At 35.3% G+C, this 15,891-nt stretch overlaps 1 long non-coding RNA gene across 3 annotated transcripts in view; it reads right to left on the bottom strand.

The window, feature by feature from the left end:
• Positions 1-12,391, bottom strand: part of LOC116997023 — a 31,826-nt gene extending 19,435 nt beyond the window's left edge. Inside the window, exons 1-2 of one of the 3 annotated variants that reach the window (XR_004418054.1) lie at positions 5,140-12,391; positions 1,689-3,885 (exon numbers count right to left, since the gene is read on the bottom strand). This is a non-coding gene — a long non-coding RNA (uncharacterized LOC116997023). Of the gene's footprint in view, positions 1-1,688; positions 3,886-5,139 lie in introns of those variants that run through there. The other 2 variants (XR_004418056.1, XR_004418055.1) reach the window with 2 other exon arrangements.
• Positions 12,392-15,891: the final 3,500 nt, after the last annotated feature.

Genomic DNA, 15,891 nt, shown 5'->3' with positions numbered 1-15,891 from the left:
GTTGTTTCCTCCCTGGCATCCTCCCCTTTTGAATCCAATTTAATGAGTACTATTTTCCTAAATTCTAATTCTTTGTTTCATTCATGTCATTTTTAGTAAGTACTAATTTGCTAAAAAAAAAATTACACGAAATGTGTCATCTCTACACATCATTGGGTAACCAGAGAGTTCTAATGTATTCTGAAACATCCTTAGGGAGTTAAAAAAATGCTATAGGATTTCATGAAGAGAGCATTATTATTAATGCATACATAATTTTCTCCCTGTTTGGTTTTAATCAGAACTGTATAGTTATTGTAGCATATTATATTAAATTAAAATCTCCGCGTTACTTCACATTATACTGTAGTGGGAAAATGTTAAAAATTTCATTTAAAAGATTTTATTTTATTCATTGTTTTTTTGGTGTATGGCTTATTTATCAAATTTTCATCATGACTTCAGGGACATATTTTCATTAATGCACATTTTATTTGGGAAAAAAAAAATTTAGTTTTACACCAGAGTAGGCTACTGCTAAACAGAACCAAGTATAGTGGGATATGTAATAGCAAGAATATTGTAGGTACTCTCAGGGCTGGGCTTCTCTGAATACACTAACTTTCAATTCCAAGTACAAAACAGGTTGAATGGAACCCTTGCACTTGCATGACCATATGTACATGCAAAAAAAGATTTCTTCAAATCACTAACAAGAGAGGGAGAGTTTGTAGCCAAAAAAGTTTGTCACAAGCAGATGCAGTACCCTAGATACTGTTGCATGCGGTCTCATCAGACAAGCAATACCTGGCTCTGCTAATACCAGGTTGGGAAATCACTAAGACGTTTTGAGGAAAATAGGGCTATGATTTTGATTGAACTGTTATTGAGCATGGGACTGAACTAATATTGTTGCATAGCTTTAAAGCTCAATTTGCTTCCTCTGTATGAAATACCAAGAACACTGCAATGGTCACTCTGTCTTTTTGGTCATGGTAGAAAGAAGAGAAAAAGAACTCCCAAACCATTAAAGCAGAGAAGAAAAAAGCCCACAATTGCTACAATACATAGAAAATCAACTGACATGAGCAGAATATGGTGGCTATAATGGAGATGGGTGCCATCAATTCCAGGTGACTTTCAGAGTTTTTAATCTGGGCATTCATTCTTTTATGTTGATTTGTTGCTTAATTCAGTTCCATATCTTTGTCTCATTCAGGCTCTTTACACCATAATACCTCCATTTTCCCTATTTGCTTTCTTTCTATGTTTCATAGGCCTTCTTTTTTTTTCCTGTCTTCAGTTATTTTCTCCCTTTCTCTCTTACCCTAATCAAATTCCTTCTGTCCTGACCAAACTTTCACCTCAGGAACTAAACAAATGTGCACAGCTGACAAAATAAAACAAAAAAGAAGAAATCACACACTTCTGTGAGAGTGTTAATCTTTGGCATGATTTATTCATGTGACAATAAAAAGCAGGTGGTCATATTCTTTCTTTCCATGGAAACAGTTTTGTGCTGTTGACATCTAAAACTTTGAGAAATGGAAAATCTAGTTCTTTTTTTTTTTTTCCTTCCCACTTATGATAAAGTGATATGTAATCATATCCTTTAAAGCACATTTTTGCTAATATATATTGAGTCCTTGGCAAGTGGGGTTTTTTTTGGTTTTTTTTTTTTTGGTTTTTTTTTGTTGTTGTTGTTGTTGTTGTTGTTGTTTTGTGGTGGCTTAGATTTAAATTGATAAGTGATACCCAACTGCTAAAGAGTTAATTTTTTTTACAGTTTTGTTGTCTTCCAATACTTCCACTGTAGGGGTGAAATGTCAGTGGAAGGTTGGCAAAGATTCTAATATGCTTTTTCTTGATCTCCCCTGTATGCTCCGTTAGCAAAGAAGTGACAAGAGTGAATGACACAGCACTACAGATCACAAGTCAATCTCTTTATAGTCAGAGAGCTAAAATTCTCCAATGGCTTCTTAGCATTCAGAATAATCTCTCATCTGAGCCTTACTTAACTATAAAAGTTAAAATGTGCTGCCAAATATAGCTTTGTACATGCAAATAATTAAAAATGTTTGCTGCAATCTGAAATCCAAATGCACAGGATACTCTCAAGGGTTAGACATATGTGCATATTTTTAATACATATAAACACTTAAGCATATATCTTATGTATCTATACCTTTCACATTTGTACATTGATGTACAAAAATTATTTGTTATTTAACTAAACAAAAAGAGTGTGACAAATCTAAGGGTAACTCATCATAAAAGACATATCATAATAGTGGCATCTCTTCCTTCTGATTTGAGTCCAATCCTCTAATCTCCTAATACAGAATTTTTTTGAAGTCGAATATGATGTTTGATAGCAAGTGAATCTTCCTAAACTTGTGCTATTTATCTGTGGCATTCAGAACTCCAGGAAGTACAATAATTTAACTCAAAACTAACATGAATCTTGCATTAGAAAGCATTCTTGACCACTGTGATGCACTATGACTAATAAATAGTAGGTCTGAGAATCTGAAAATATACACACAAAATATGCATTCTTTTGTATCTTAAAAGGAAATGAACAACATTCCAGAGCAGAGTCCTTCAAGGTCTGCAAATGGATATTTATTCCAGTGTGGTCAAGTACATACACTGCAGGGAAACAAATTGCTCCAGCAAGAGTTATAAGGGAATGACTGGTACACTACCTGGAGCACATCCTCACCCTCTTTGTCACACCTTGTTGCTTGTAAGATTTTTTCTCACACTTTCTCCTTTCTTCTCTCTCTGTAAATACAAGGAAATGTACAAATGTCCAACAACTTCCACTTTGCCCTGTTGTGGGTCCCTTGCAGAGAAGGCTGAAATCAGCTGAGTTCTGATCTCCTACCAAAGCAGTCATCACTGTAGCCCTCATGTTGTTCAAAATCTTGCCACCTACACACAATATAGTGGTATTTCAGAGATATATTTATTTTTTCAGGCTTTTTGTAGCCATTAGAATTTGGACATGCAAAGTCTTTGATCATAGAACGCTTTGGCTTGGAAGGGACCTTAAAGATTATCTCCTTCCAATCCTTCTACCATGGGCAGGGAGAGTTCTCACTATACCAGTTGTCTCAAATCCCCCCCCAACCCGTTCTTGAACATTTTCAGGAATGGGGTATTCACAGTATTTCTATGGAATCTGTTCCAGTATCCTCACGGTAAAGTATTTCTTCCTAATATCTATCAAAACCTACCCTCTTTTAGTTTAAAAGCATTGTCCCTTGTCTTATCTCTATATATTCTTGTGACAAGTCCCTCCAGCCTTCTTGCAGGTCTCCTTAAGGTAGTGGAAGTTGCTATATGGCCTCCTTGGAGCCTGGCTTATCTCCAGGCTGAACAACCCCAATTTCCTCAATCTGTTCTCATAGATGAGTGGTTCCAGCACTCTGATCATCTTTCATGGCCCTCTTCTGATCTTGCTTCAGCAGGTTCACATTCTTCTTATACTGGGGAACCCAGAGCTGGATGCAGCCCTACAGGTGGGATCTCAGGAGAGGACAGGGAGAAGAACACTTCTTTCACCCTGCTAGCCATGCTACTTTTGATGCAGCCCAGGACATGATCGACTTTCTGACCTGAAAACACATTTCCAGCTCATACTGAGCCTCTTATCAACCAACAGCCACAAGTCCATCCCCTCTGTGCTTCTCTCAATCTATTCTCTGCCCAGACTGTATTTGGGCTTGGAATTGCTCTGACTCAGATGCAGCACCTTGCATTTTACCTTGTTCAACTTCATGAAGTTCACATGGGCCCACCTCTGAAGCCTACCAAGGTCCATCTGGACGGCATCCCTTCCCTCCAGCACACACCTTGGTGTCATCAGCAAACTTGCACTCAATCCCACCCTCTGTGCTGCTGAAAAAGATATTAAACAGCATTGGTACCAATACTGATCCCTGAGGAACAATGACTTCAAATCACATGGAATTATGATAAGGAGAAGAACTCTGGATGTATTCTCAGTCTTGTGTGCTTAGCGACACTGAGTGAGCACAGTTTTCTTAAACTGAGTGAAGCTCTACCAGTAACACTATTCTATGGGTGGTCCAGTGCTTTCAGAGATTGCCCAGTTTGCCCCCAATATACAAAATTATGAAGACATGTTTAAAAATAAGAATCTACTTCTCCTTTATGAGCATTTCAGACCGAGCATTTTCAGATTGAAAAGTTGAGCAACTAACTCAGAATTGCTAGAATATGCACTTGGTATGTGAAAAGGTTTGTACAAGCTCCAGCTCTAATTGCAGCTGGAAGCTGGTACAATAGTATGGGCTATTTTTCAGTCTATGTCTTTCCTTCCTTTTGTAGCAGTTCTACTTTTATTAAAGATATATGCCTGTGTGTGTATGTATATAACCAAATAAAAGGAGAGACATTATCAGCACTCTCTTACAATTTTGGGTACATACCACAATCAGTAAAACATATTTTACTTTCTTCTATATCATGCATACTTGTTTCACATAAATTCTAAGAAGAAGGAATGTCTTGAGCCTGAGGAAAAATAATTTATTGGATTTTGCTCATTTAGTGTTAGAAAATGGACAATAGCCAGAACATTATATATAGACAATGACCATTTTTAAATGTCTGTAATTTTCAGAGACTTTGCCAGGCTATTGGCAGCAATATAGAACACTTTGAAGCAAGGCCACTATTAAAAATACAGTTGTTGAAAACATTTGGTAGTGATTAGATTGTTACCAACATTTTAAGCCTAAATGAAGAAGAAAATAGAATAACAAGATGAACAACCCTGAGAAAGGATTTCTTCCTAAACTGAAATCATTAAACTCTGAAACCTACCTTTTCAAGGTCCTTCATTGCAATCCATTATCTTTCATTCCCCTTTGTACTACAAAATTGTCAGTTTGATGATATATTACACATAACAATGTCATTACACTGGCATAACATGACAACTGGGAGTCATTTGAACTTTTAAAAATTTCTAATCCCTAAAATAAATTACAAACTGAAGACATTTTAGACATCAAAAATAAGTCATTTGTTAGAAAGAATAGGTTCTCCATACGTTTTGGAGAATTACACTTTTCTGAGCCATTTTCTTTGACTTTTTTTTTTCCTTAATGCATACAATAAACTTACCAGGAAATATAGTCCATAGATGTCCTTAGGCTTCTTGTCCTCAGGCTTACTGAAGTACTGAGTCCTCCTGCAGATGACAACTCATTTACATCGAATCTCACCACATTTTAATTATATTTCCTGGATCCAAAATAAGAATTTTGCATAATTTTGGTCAGAAAAATTGTTAACTGACACCTTAATTGTTCTTACTTTAATTTTTTTCTTACCTTTAATTGTTTTGGGTACTTTTTCATTCTTCCTCCTCTGTTGAACTGTTTTGATTCTTGCTTTTGAGTATTCAGTGAGAGATATAGCAGGCAGGAAATAGACTGAGGAGTTTGGAGTCGATTTGAGACCAGAGGTATGCAGTCTCATTGTTTCCAGCCTGCTCAGCACCTGAGTATGCAAGCACATAATTTGAAATGCTGTTGTGTAATCATAGTGCCTTCTGGTCAGTCAGAAGAACACTTTTGGGCCAACTATTTGCAACCATGGAAGATGCTTATTTGAATCTTCTAGGCATATTTCCCTACTGAAGCAGACCCTATTCAGACAAAATATAGTTTCCAGGAGAAAAAGTTAAGGAAGGTTTATCTTATTGTACTGTTAGTGAAGAAGGAACTATGTGGATCAGCTTCGGGAAAAAGACAGGTTAAGCTCCTCCTCTGAATTGTTTTCAGGAGCTGCATCTTCAACAAGGATATCTTGTCTCTGGAGTTGTGCCTGGATGCTCTCTGACATTTAGAGGGCTGTTGGTGTTTATCAGTTTTTTGCATGTTTTGAAAGATGCAGAACATCTTTGGAGCTTGCTGGTTGCATCTAGTAGTCTGTTTTGGGACAACACTTGAATGTATTTGTGTAGCTTCTACCATGTTTATTCTTTTGTAAAAAACAGGTGGTCAGTGGGTTTCAGAATGGTGGCCAACTTCACGTTAATATTCACGTATTTTCTTTTATAGGACATTGAAAACTGAACATAAAGTTGGAAGTGCAGCTGAGATATTTTTAAAGTCCTCTGCAGCTAGAATTCTGATGCAAACAGTATGCCTTATTCTCTTACATGCTACTTTTTAATGAAGTATGCTGCGCATGTGTCTTGTACTGAAACGTAAATAGAGAACATAAATGTGAGAACGTAAATAGAGAACATCAGGAAATGTGTGCTCTCTACACATTATAATAATGTAATATAAACGATAGCCAATTCTATTCTGAATGGTTATTACTGTACCTCATACAAGGTTTGGGGTTTATTTTAAAATTTTTAATATTATAATTCTTGCTCTGTAGTGTATTGTAAAGTTCAGCAGACATAAGGAAGATTCAGAGTTTTAGTCTCTTGGCTTTATGAACAAATATAAAATGTGTATTCATTTTGCAGCTAGTATTTTAAAGCTTCTCACAGATTTGCATGGTGATTCATCTCAGCTTTACCATTTTGCTGAATTAGCACAGTTAGTAAGGAAATAGCACTTGTTTCAATCAAACCTCATAGTCATTCATATTTCCAGATCTGCTTGAAGAAGCTGTAACGTGTGCAAAGAAGTGAAAATGAGTAGCTTCAACCTAGAACAGTTTCAATCTACTTTGCCTATAGGTTGCTTGTCCTGCAGAAACAGCTCCATGTTTCCATGGGGAAAACATATTCTATGTAGCCTCTTCTAATGTTTTTATTTACATGTTGCTTCTTCACAGGTAGCAGACAATATGTTCTGATGAGAGAAGGGATGATCCTAGTATCGCTCTGATGTTTTAGCATGCACTTTGTGCTGATACATTGCCCACTTCACAGTTTAAGGGATATGTGAACAGATGCTCCAGATGATAGCCTGAAGTATAATGAGGTCTTGTCAGAGCAGGTTGTTATAGAAATAAATGCGTTATATCAAGATATCAAGTGTTTCTTCCAGTCTATGCTACTTGAAACTGAAATTAAAAATGTTGTTCCAATAGTACTCTGTTAGAATTAAAAATCTTCAGAGTAGACAGCAAAGCATAAAAGTCTACTTTTTGTTCAAATGCCCGAGCAAATATATACACCCATGTGGATTCTTTTCAAATGAAACTGTTGACACATACAAAGAGAAGAAGGATATGTAAACGGAAAAACTGTGTGGAAGATTGTGGGGGAAACTGTTCCAAATGAACATCAGGTTGCATGAGTTTGACTGAACTAGAAGGTTATATCCTTGTGTTGAGACACTAAAAAAATCTTTCAGTACCATTTTGCAGGGATCTAAATTTAAGTTTCTGTCTTCCTATGGGCAAAAAGTAAACAAATCTTATATACAAAAAACCAATATTTTTTCTTTGTGAAACTGAAATCTTAAATTTAAAAATTTAAAGAATATTCATTGCTTCAAATTTGTGATAGGAAAATATAGAAAAAAACAAATGAACAAACCCTCCTGTATTGTGGAAGAATCAGTAATAGTAATAAAGTAAAATTATTAAACATGGACTTGTTTTAATCTACCCCTTCTCTTGCACTTATATTCACCCTTCCACTGCTCCTTGGCTTCTTCGAGTTGACATCTTCAGTTGGACATGCAAGTTTTCAGGATCCTGAGTCCATTAACAAGAGCAATATAATGTTAATGATAATTGCCTCCCCCTCACTGTAGGATCTGCTCAGGGTCATTTCCATGTTCTTCTAGCACAGATTGCAAACTTTGCTCTTTCTTTGCAGGTCTATATTAAAGCTGAATTGACTATATAGAAAACATTTTGCATATACTGGATACTTCTTGCTTTTCTCCTTGTTATTCTGCATTTCTTTAATTGTCCATAGTTGAGTTTACAGGTGTAGGTTCTCTAGAGCCAGCCCTGGGTCACTGCTGTCACTATCCTCTCCCAGTGCTCCTCTACATTACACACAGTTTACAACTCGCTTTTAAAGCCTCTACTGTCATACCAAGCCATATTTCCCTGCTTTACACCATTATGTTAGAGCCATGTGATTTTTGTTATACATGAAATAACAACGTACTTATTGCAAGAGTTCTGTACAGGATTATGGTTAATTAATACAGAGTTATTAAAAAGAAAACCCAAACTAGTCATAGCCATCTAGTTAGGCTGTTATAGCTGAACAAGCTAAAACAAAGTTCCAGGTAGGTCAAGAAAAGTACAAAGTAATCCTGACAAAGTTCATTTCGGAGTCTTTGCAACATCAGTACAGAACTTATGGCCTATTCTTAGCAATAGTGTATTTAGTAGGCTGTAGAGTTATACTGCCCTCTCTCCATAGTGCAGCTGGGAGGGGAGAATGCAATTCCTGATTCCAGTAAAGGATTCAGAGGCAGCTCTTTTTGTATTCTGAAAAGACAGAACTATTTTACATATTTTTAAAGTCTGTGGTTGTTCTTGTTTGTTTGTTTGTTTGTCTTTCTGAAGTTTTCCGAATTTCTTCTGTTGGGATGAAATAAATTTAGTTCCAAGCAGGTTTTGTTTCCTTAGCAGTGGCATTCATATTCCTTACTTGCCTTCTGCTCAAGGTGCCTCTTAAATTTATTGAACTGCTATTTTTTGATATATACTGCAGGTAAAAAGTCTTCTGTGGATTATTCAATACACCATAAAAGCAATAACAATGATCACTTTTATAAATTTTTCCTTATTTAAAACATCTTAGAAAATAAATAAGGCAAAAGCCATAAAGTTTCTCTTTTAAAGGATGGAATTGACCAAGCCTGTGTATTTACAGTGTATGTGCCAAACCATAATATTTCCAGTGTTCTTCAGGTAATATGTATATGAGAAAAGATTGTGTGTTTCTTATATTTGACAAAGATTCATACAGAGCTGTAATGATTTGAAGTTGAAAAGATGCATTATAATTTTCTAAATCTCTCAATAATCAGTATTGAAATACACACTTTATAATCAGTATTGAAAATTCAGTGTTTTTCTTTTAATTCCACTCATAAGAGTAAGAAGAGTTTTAGTGGTCTTGGTCATCTATCTCTTTAACATCAAGGTTTAGCCAGAATAATTGCTCTAAGGGGAGATTGTTCTCAGCCCCAAATAGAAGAACCACACATTAAGATGGAAATAGATCATTATTTATACTTTCAGATTTATCTCAAAACATATGCTGTAATTAGATACTTAGAGACAAGACTGTGCACTTTAAAACACCACAATCAGTACATGAATTATTCTTGTCAGTAAGAGAGAAATGCCTTGATCTTGAAAGCTCATCTAGATTGCAGTACAGTGATGTGTAACCTGCTGATTCAGACCCGTTGTCTCTGTAACTCCCCTTCCATACCCACCTAGGTCCTTGAATTGGTTTAAGTCTCCAAACTGGGGGTTGAGTTGAAAAAAGTAAACAAATTTATACATACACGTGGGCACACACACACACATGCACATATATATATACTAAACCAGTGAGTATTTACTTCAATTTTCCTGTCACCTACCAGTAGATGGATGATTTAATGTTTTCCTCAAAAACCTCATAAATATTTAGTTAAATACTTCAGCAGCCTTGCTGAATGTGGGAAATAAATTAATGTTTGCAAAATTTCTGGGTGCAGTATGAGAGCATACAAACCTTAAAGTTTGAAATCAAATCAGATACAACATCATATTGGCTTATTTAGAGTGACTTCCTCCCTTCCAAGGTAATAATTTTAAAGCAACAAAGGTTCGTATGATGAAATAGCTTGCTAGCCCTGTTTCTCTGTGACTACTTATTCTTAAAAGAAAGTTTGAAAATCAATGTTTAAAATACTGTAAATGGCACTTAACTGTGCACATTTTACTGAATAATTTATTAGCGTTAATTCCCCTCCCCTAACTAATTTCAAAGGAATAGCAAGGACTCTTATATAGAGGTTTTTTAGAGCTAAAGGGTCCATCATCTCTCCTTCTGCTTCCCCTGGAAATCTGACTTTTTAGGTTGCAAACAATGTGGATGATAATGTTATTAAATACTAAACAATATTTAAGATCTATAAGTGTTTTTTATAAAACACATTCAATTTTCTGTCATGTGCCAGTAACTACCTGTATGTAATAAAAATAATAAATAGGAAATAACTGTTTTAAAGAGCATATGATATGAAGAAGAGCTGTAACTACTTATTCTGTTTGACTTTGTGGGGATGTTGGATAGATGGCTTGCATAGCTAATTCTGTTTGCCAGATTTACCCAGTGAGCTAAAGAAAAACATATATTAAAAACTGAGACTTCGAATGGTATAACCTTGTGTAGCATTTAATCTTACATCAGAACTTCTTGCCTGAAGGTCTAGATTTCTGTTTAATGCTGCTTTTATAAGGTCTTTTAAATCAGTCTTTGCTTGCAATTAATTAAATTTTGTAGTGAATGCTTGTGGCCAACATTTTTTTCCTGAATTTTGTTAGCAATCCTTAGATATTCACATTATTCATGTTTATCTTCCCTCTCCCTTTTCTTCCTCTTAGAAAAACCCATTAAGTCTCCTATGATCATGCTTTGGAGAGTAGAAGAATGAAGGAGGTTTTTGAATGCTGGGTATTTGTCTTGTTTTGATTTGCTTTTGTTCTGGTGTGCCGGAAAGCCAGTAGGTTGCAGCCAGTCAGGTTGTATTCTATTACACAATTACCCTGAGAGTTTTAAGTAGTCACGGGGGATCTAAGAGCACTCAATGAAAGAATCCTGTTGAGTTGTGCTGTGGCAGCAAAAAGGAGCAAAAGGTGCTTTGGATGCTGTAAAGTTAAATTGATCCCTACAGTGACAAGTGACAGCAATAGATAAAGTCACTGAAAATTTTGCCCTTTTTCTGAGCACTGAATCTGTGATCCAAGGTGAATCACCCTTCCTCTTTATGCAAACTATAGCTAAATTCAATCTGGGTAATGGAGACACTGACACATCCGTGGTGACAGAGGTCAGTCTTTTCACCTTTTTACATGTACTTCTCAAGTAGCATCCACCTAAAATTGCAAATGCTTCTAAGAATAACTTTTTTCAGTTATGCCCAAAGCAAGCTAAATTTTCCCAGGTAACCATTGTGAACCTGTGTCAAAATCCATATTCACTTTAAATAAGGATGAAGGACTTTGTGGACTAGGCACTAGATTTCATGAAAACTGTCCGGAGAAACTTGAAAAGTGCAAGTATTTTATCAATATATTTCTCACAAGGAATTCTATATGGTAGGTTATAATTTTTATTGTAGAAAACCCCAACTAATCCTCTCTAGGAGCTAATATTTGATTTTTGTTTAGACAACAACTGATCTCTTGAACACTTGATTTTTTCATAGATCAATTTACAAGACATGAACCAAATATTAAAATTGTAGTCAATTGAATGTCTTTACAGTTGCTTCCCAACTCTGTGCCCTTAAAAATGTTGTGAAAGAAGTTTAATTAATTTTAACCTAAAAGTATTTTTGAAAGATTAGAAAAATTCTTGATTTTCACTTAATTCATCATTGTGGGCCATACTTGCTAAAATATTTTACAGCTAAACATTATGCATATCTTGAACTCCTTATTCAGCAAAGTATTCTGGCCTTGCCAAATAGAGACTGTTGGTACCCTGTAGTAAATTCTGTGTCCCCAGTCCAGGAAGCTATTTAAATTCTTAATGCTTATTGATTTAATTGTAGGTTATTCTGTGACTAGAATATGCTTTAGTGTGCTTACAGAAAAGCCATGTTGTTAAAGTAAAATTGCACTCCACTACATTTTTTTGTTTAGAAGCAGTGTGCACATTTTATGTCCAGTTTAATAAGTACAGAGACAGTCTGTGAAACTCACGGCTGTTCATCAGCAGTTGGATTGTTTCACTTGTTTATGTATTTTGAGGTAGAGCTAAAATAACCATAGGTGAATAGGCATAGGTTTTATTTTGAATCTTCATCTTCCTGTATAAATATGTATCCTACTTTAAGCAAGTGCATTTGTGTTTTATTCTTTTGAGGAGCCTATCCTGCCTTTATGTCAAAATGTCATGTGCTGAACAATTGTAACATTGTGTAAGCTTCTAAAAAGTAGCCCTAAATAAATATGTTAATTAATATTTTATGCTTTGCATTATGATTTTCAAATCTGTATTTAAGAGTAGGCCAGTGAACCTTCCTTTTATTGAAATAGCAGACCATATGATATCATACAAGTTGCACAAAGAATAGTTAAAAAAACTCTTATTCTTTAACATGCTCAACATATTTCTTCTGCCTGTTTCATGGCTCTGTGAATTGTGTCATTTACCACAGTAGTTTCCATGAGGAAATCAAGTTAAAAAAGCTGTATTTGATATAAAATAAAGAATTTATTTGTAATATTAATATACTTTTACTGAAAAGCATTATCATTTAAGGGTAGTGTTTTAATCATGTAGAAGTTTTTTTACTGCTTTTATTGATGGAGAGGATCCAAATTTGACTTTTTAAAACTTTTTTTTTTAATCATCAACGATTAAAATCTTCCATATTTTATTTTATTTTTGCATTCATAAGTAAATAATTATTAAGTTAAAAGGCAAATATAAATTTCAAAGCTGCACAGAAATGTTCTAAAGTATTTTTATACTACTTGTGATTGTTTCAATAGAGTAACCTAATCACGGTTTCAACAAAATCACAGTAGTCTGCAGAGGTTATTGAAATTATATAGAGAATGAAAGTGTTTGTCATAAACATATGTACTACATGTAAAATTCGAACTATTGGCTCCTCTGTTTTATGCACATATATATCCTGCTTTTGAAGATTTTTTTTCTTTTTGTTTGTTTGCTTGGGTTTTTTTGTTGCGTTTTGTTGCTGTTTTGTTTTGGGGAGCCTTGTGGGATCTGCTTAGTACTTTCTGATTAAGTAGATTGACCATATAGTAGAAAACCAAAATATTTTTATTTATGGGTTTACATTTTCTTATTAGGCACTACTAACTAAGACAACACAACACAGGATTTGGACAGTGTTTTAACCTACAGAATTTGAGAAATAATATTAAAATCCTTTCTTTATATAGTATGGCACAAGTGTCAGGATCTATCTTGACTTTTTTAGAGAAGGCTAATGGAGAATGGATACTGAAATCAGGAACATATTTTATTTCTTAGTATAAACTTTATGATGTTGTGGCTGAAAGAAATGGTCATTCACTTTATGACAGGGGTGATTAAATTTGTGTACAATGCTTTTGAGACAGACAATTTCTATTTTGTAATTTAAAAGTGATACTCTGTTAGGTGTATGACAAATAATACGAAGATAAATAGAGTAATTCAATGTTGATGCACCTGTGTGTAGAAAGTTTACTAAATATATTAAGCTTTCTAAGGAATAACCATTTTCCACTGTTCAAGTAGGGGGAACAAAATCTTATGAAATTTAAGCAATTATTTTTTTAAGGAATGCTATTAAATCATGTACTAGGACTAGCATTTAGCTGTAATGAGAATCCTTAATAAATTATGTTTGAAGGCTTAAGACAGAAAAAATACTCGAGACCACTAGCAGGAAGACTTAAGCTTTAGCCATCTTTTTTCAGTTGCTTCCCAACCCTGCATTTCATTTGTATGCTGATTTCTCTTTCTATGTTTTCTCTCTGTCTTTGTTTTGCATCTTCTGAATACCTCAGCTTTGTCCATCTCAAGGTTCTCCTAGTCTTTTCTTCTGATTAACTTCTGTTTACATTCATCAAAGAGAAATCCTTGCCAATCATTGATAGAAATTATCTGTAAAAGGAATATTGTCACATGGGAAGTCTTGATATAATGCTCTTTTGTCCTCAACATCTTTAAAAGTGAAAATAACCCCCTTTCTTCTAATGGAAAATTGTTTCAAAAATACCTTTGTATATATTAGAATATTTTGCTTGAGTAACATTAATATTAAACTGTATGTTCATTAGGTATTTCTAAGGACTGTTGAAGGCACTGGTAATTGTCTCTTTTATTTCATTCTCCTTTATAGTTCCTGCTTTCTTTTGCCCCAACTAAATGCGTAGATTACACTGAACACATGCAAATTTTTCATTTCACCCTGATTTTCTAGTGGGAAATATTCTGTAGAAAACCCCCTCCAGAAACCTCTTTCAAATAATGGGTTTGGATGAAGCAGCTTTTTCTTTGAGAGGAACATTCCATGAATGCAATGTAGTTACAGTATATGGAAATTCCTGTGGAGATTAAAAAAGAAAATAGATTCTCAAGTCTGGTTATGGCCCTTTGGCTCCACTGAGACGCTGTAAATGACTTTATCCAACCATAAATAACCAGAGGAACATTTTCCCGCAGGCACATCTGTGTCACTGATGAGCCATTAGTTTTTCCCCTTCGGGTCCTGTGCTGGTAAGAGGCATGTTGAGAGTGATGTAGCTGACCTTCATCACTCCAGATGAATCCTGTAGTGGCACTGGCTTCATTAAAGATCAGTGTCACTAGCATTACAGTGGCCATGGAGCAGATTGTCAGATGAGGAATATCTGCTCTCCGAAGACCATAATCATTTGCACTGAGTAAAAACTGTGTAGTTGAGTCGTAGCCTAATTCTGAATCCCTCTATGTGCAAGAGTTCGTGGCCTAGTCTGTAAGTGCAGTTAATTCAGAACTTACTTGCTCAGGCCATTCTCAGGGAGGAAATCTGCAACTTCAGTATTACTCCATGAATACTTGAACAAAGCGAGTTACATTTATTAGCAAAGACTGCTGCCTAATGGGGAGAATCAGGGTTTTTTTATAGAAGAAATCTTCAGAGAAAAATGGCACTTATGCCTTTGGCTGCCTCATAAGAGATTGATTCTGTCCACTTACTTTTCTAAGAGCTTTCTGTCCTTCCAAAAATGTGATGCAGAGCAGCATATGCTGAAACACTGTGCCAAGTGGCTCACAGCCGAATTTGCTGTTGCTCCTTTTTGCCCTGTCACAGCACTGAAACAGTCCTCTCCCAAACAAATTAAACCATCTATCAGCATAATTGATTGTGAAGTTCCCCAAATAATAATGATTTTGAAATTTTTTTTTGCTAACCAAGGAACTCTCTTAATGGAGTTCTAGGTTAATCGGAAGGAGTCTGCGGATAGATTTTGCTTAGCAGTCTTCATTCTCCAGCCTTCCTGAACTTTGTCAGCTATGCCTTTTGCAATGGTATTACAGAAGCTGAACACTTAAGCTATCTTCCCTCTGCTCAAAGTGAGCCCTTGAGGAAGAAAACAATCAGTTAATAGTTTTGAAAGCCAAATTCCATAATACTGCCTGATCTTTTTGTCACCTTGCCATTGACTATCAAAAGAGTTTTACCTTCTAGGCTGTCAAGACTTTCTCTAGTTAACTGAGTATTTTCTTAGCTAGGTTATCTTTAAAGATTTTTGGTGAATCAGGTTAGGTTAGGATATGTAGTAGCCCTCAGCAAAAGTGTAGTAATAAACCTTATTTTCACCAAAATTTAAAAGAGTTTTCAAACTCCTGTCTCTGAGAGTAAATTACCTCATAACTAAAGCAATTTTGGAGGTTTTCTTGGGGGAGGTTAATCAGCCTCATAGCATTCTGCAGATCCATTCTTGTTTGAAGAACAGAAAAATATAAAAGTTAGATGAGCTAAGAGCAGCCCTGAGAAATAGTTTTGTATCAAGGCAAAGAGTGTGTAAGAAAGAGAGAGATGGTGTACGGCTCTTTCTGGATTTTGGCAAGAAAGATCTGACAACAAATAGCTCAATAAGACAGCTCTTTTAATAAGATAGAGTAAAAAGAGGAATGCAGATAGCAAGTAAACCTTGTATCCCTCCAGAGGCTGGGACCCCTGCTTTCATGCAGAATTCTGTTGACCC

The sequence above is a fragment of the Catharus ustulatus genome, chromosome 1 (assembly GCF_009819885.2).
Source record: "Catharus ustulatus isolate bCatUst1 chromosome 1, bCatUst1.pri.v2, whole genome shotgun sequence".
NCBI classification, from domain to species: Eukaryota; Metazoa; Chordata; class Aves; order Passeriformes; family Turdidae; genus Catharus; species Catharus ustulatus.
This window is presented reverse-complemented; position numbering and strand designations above follow the sequence as displayed.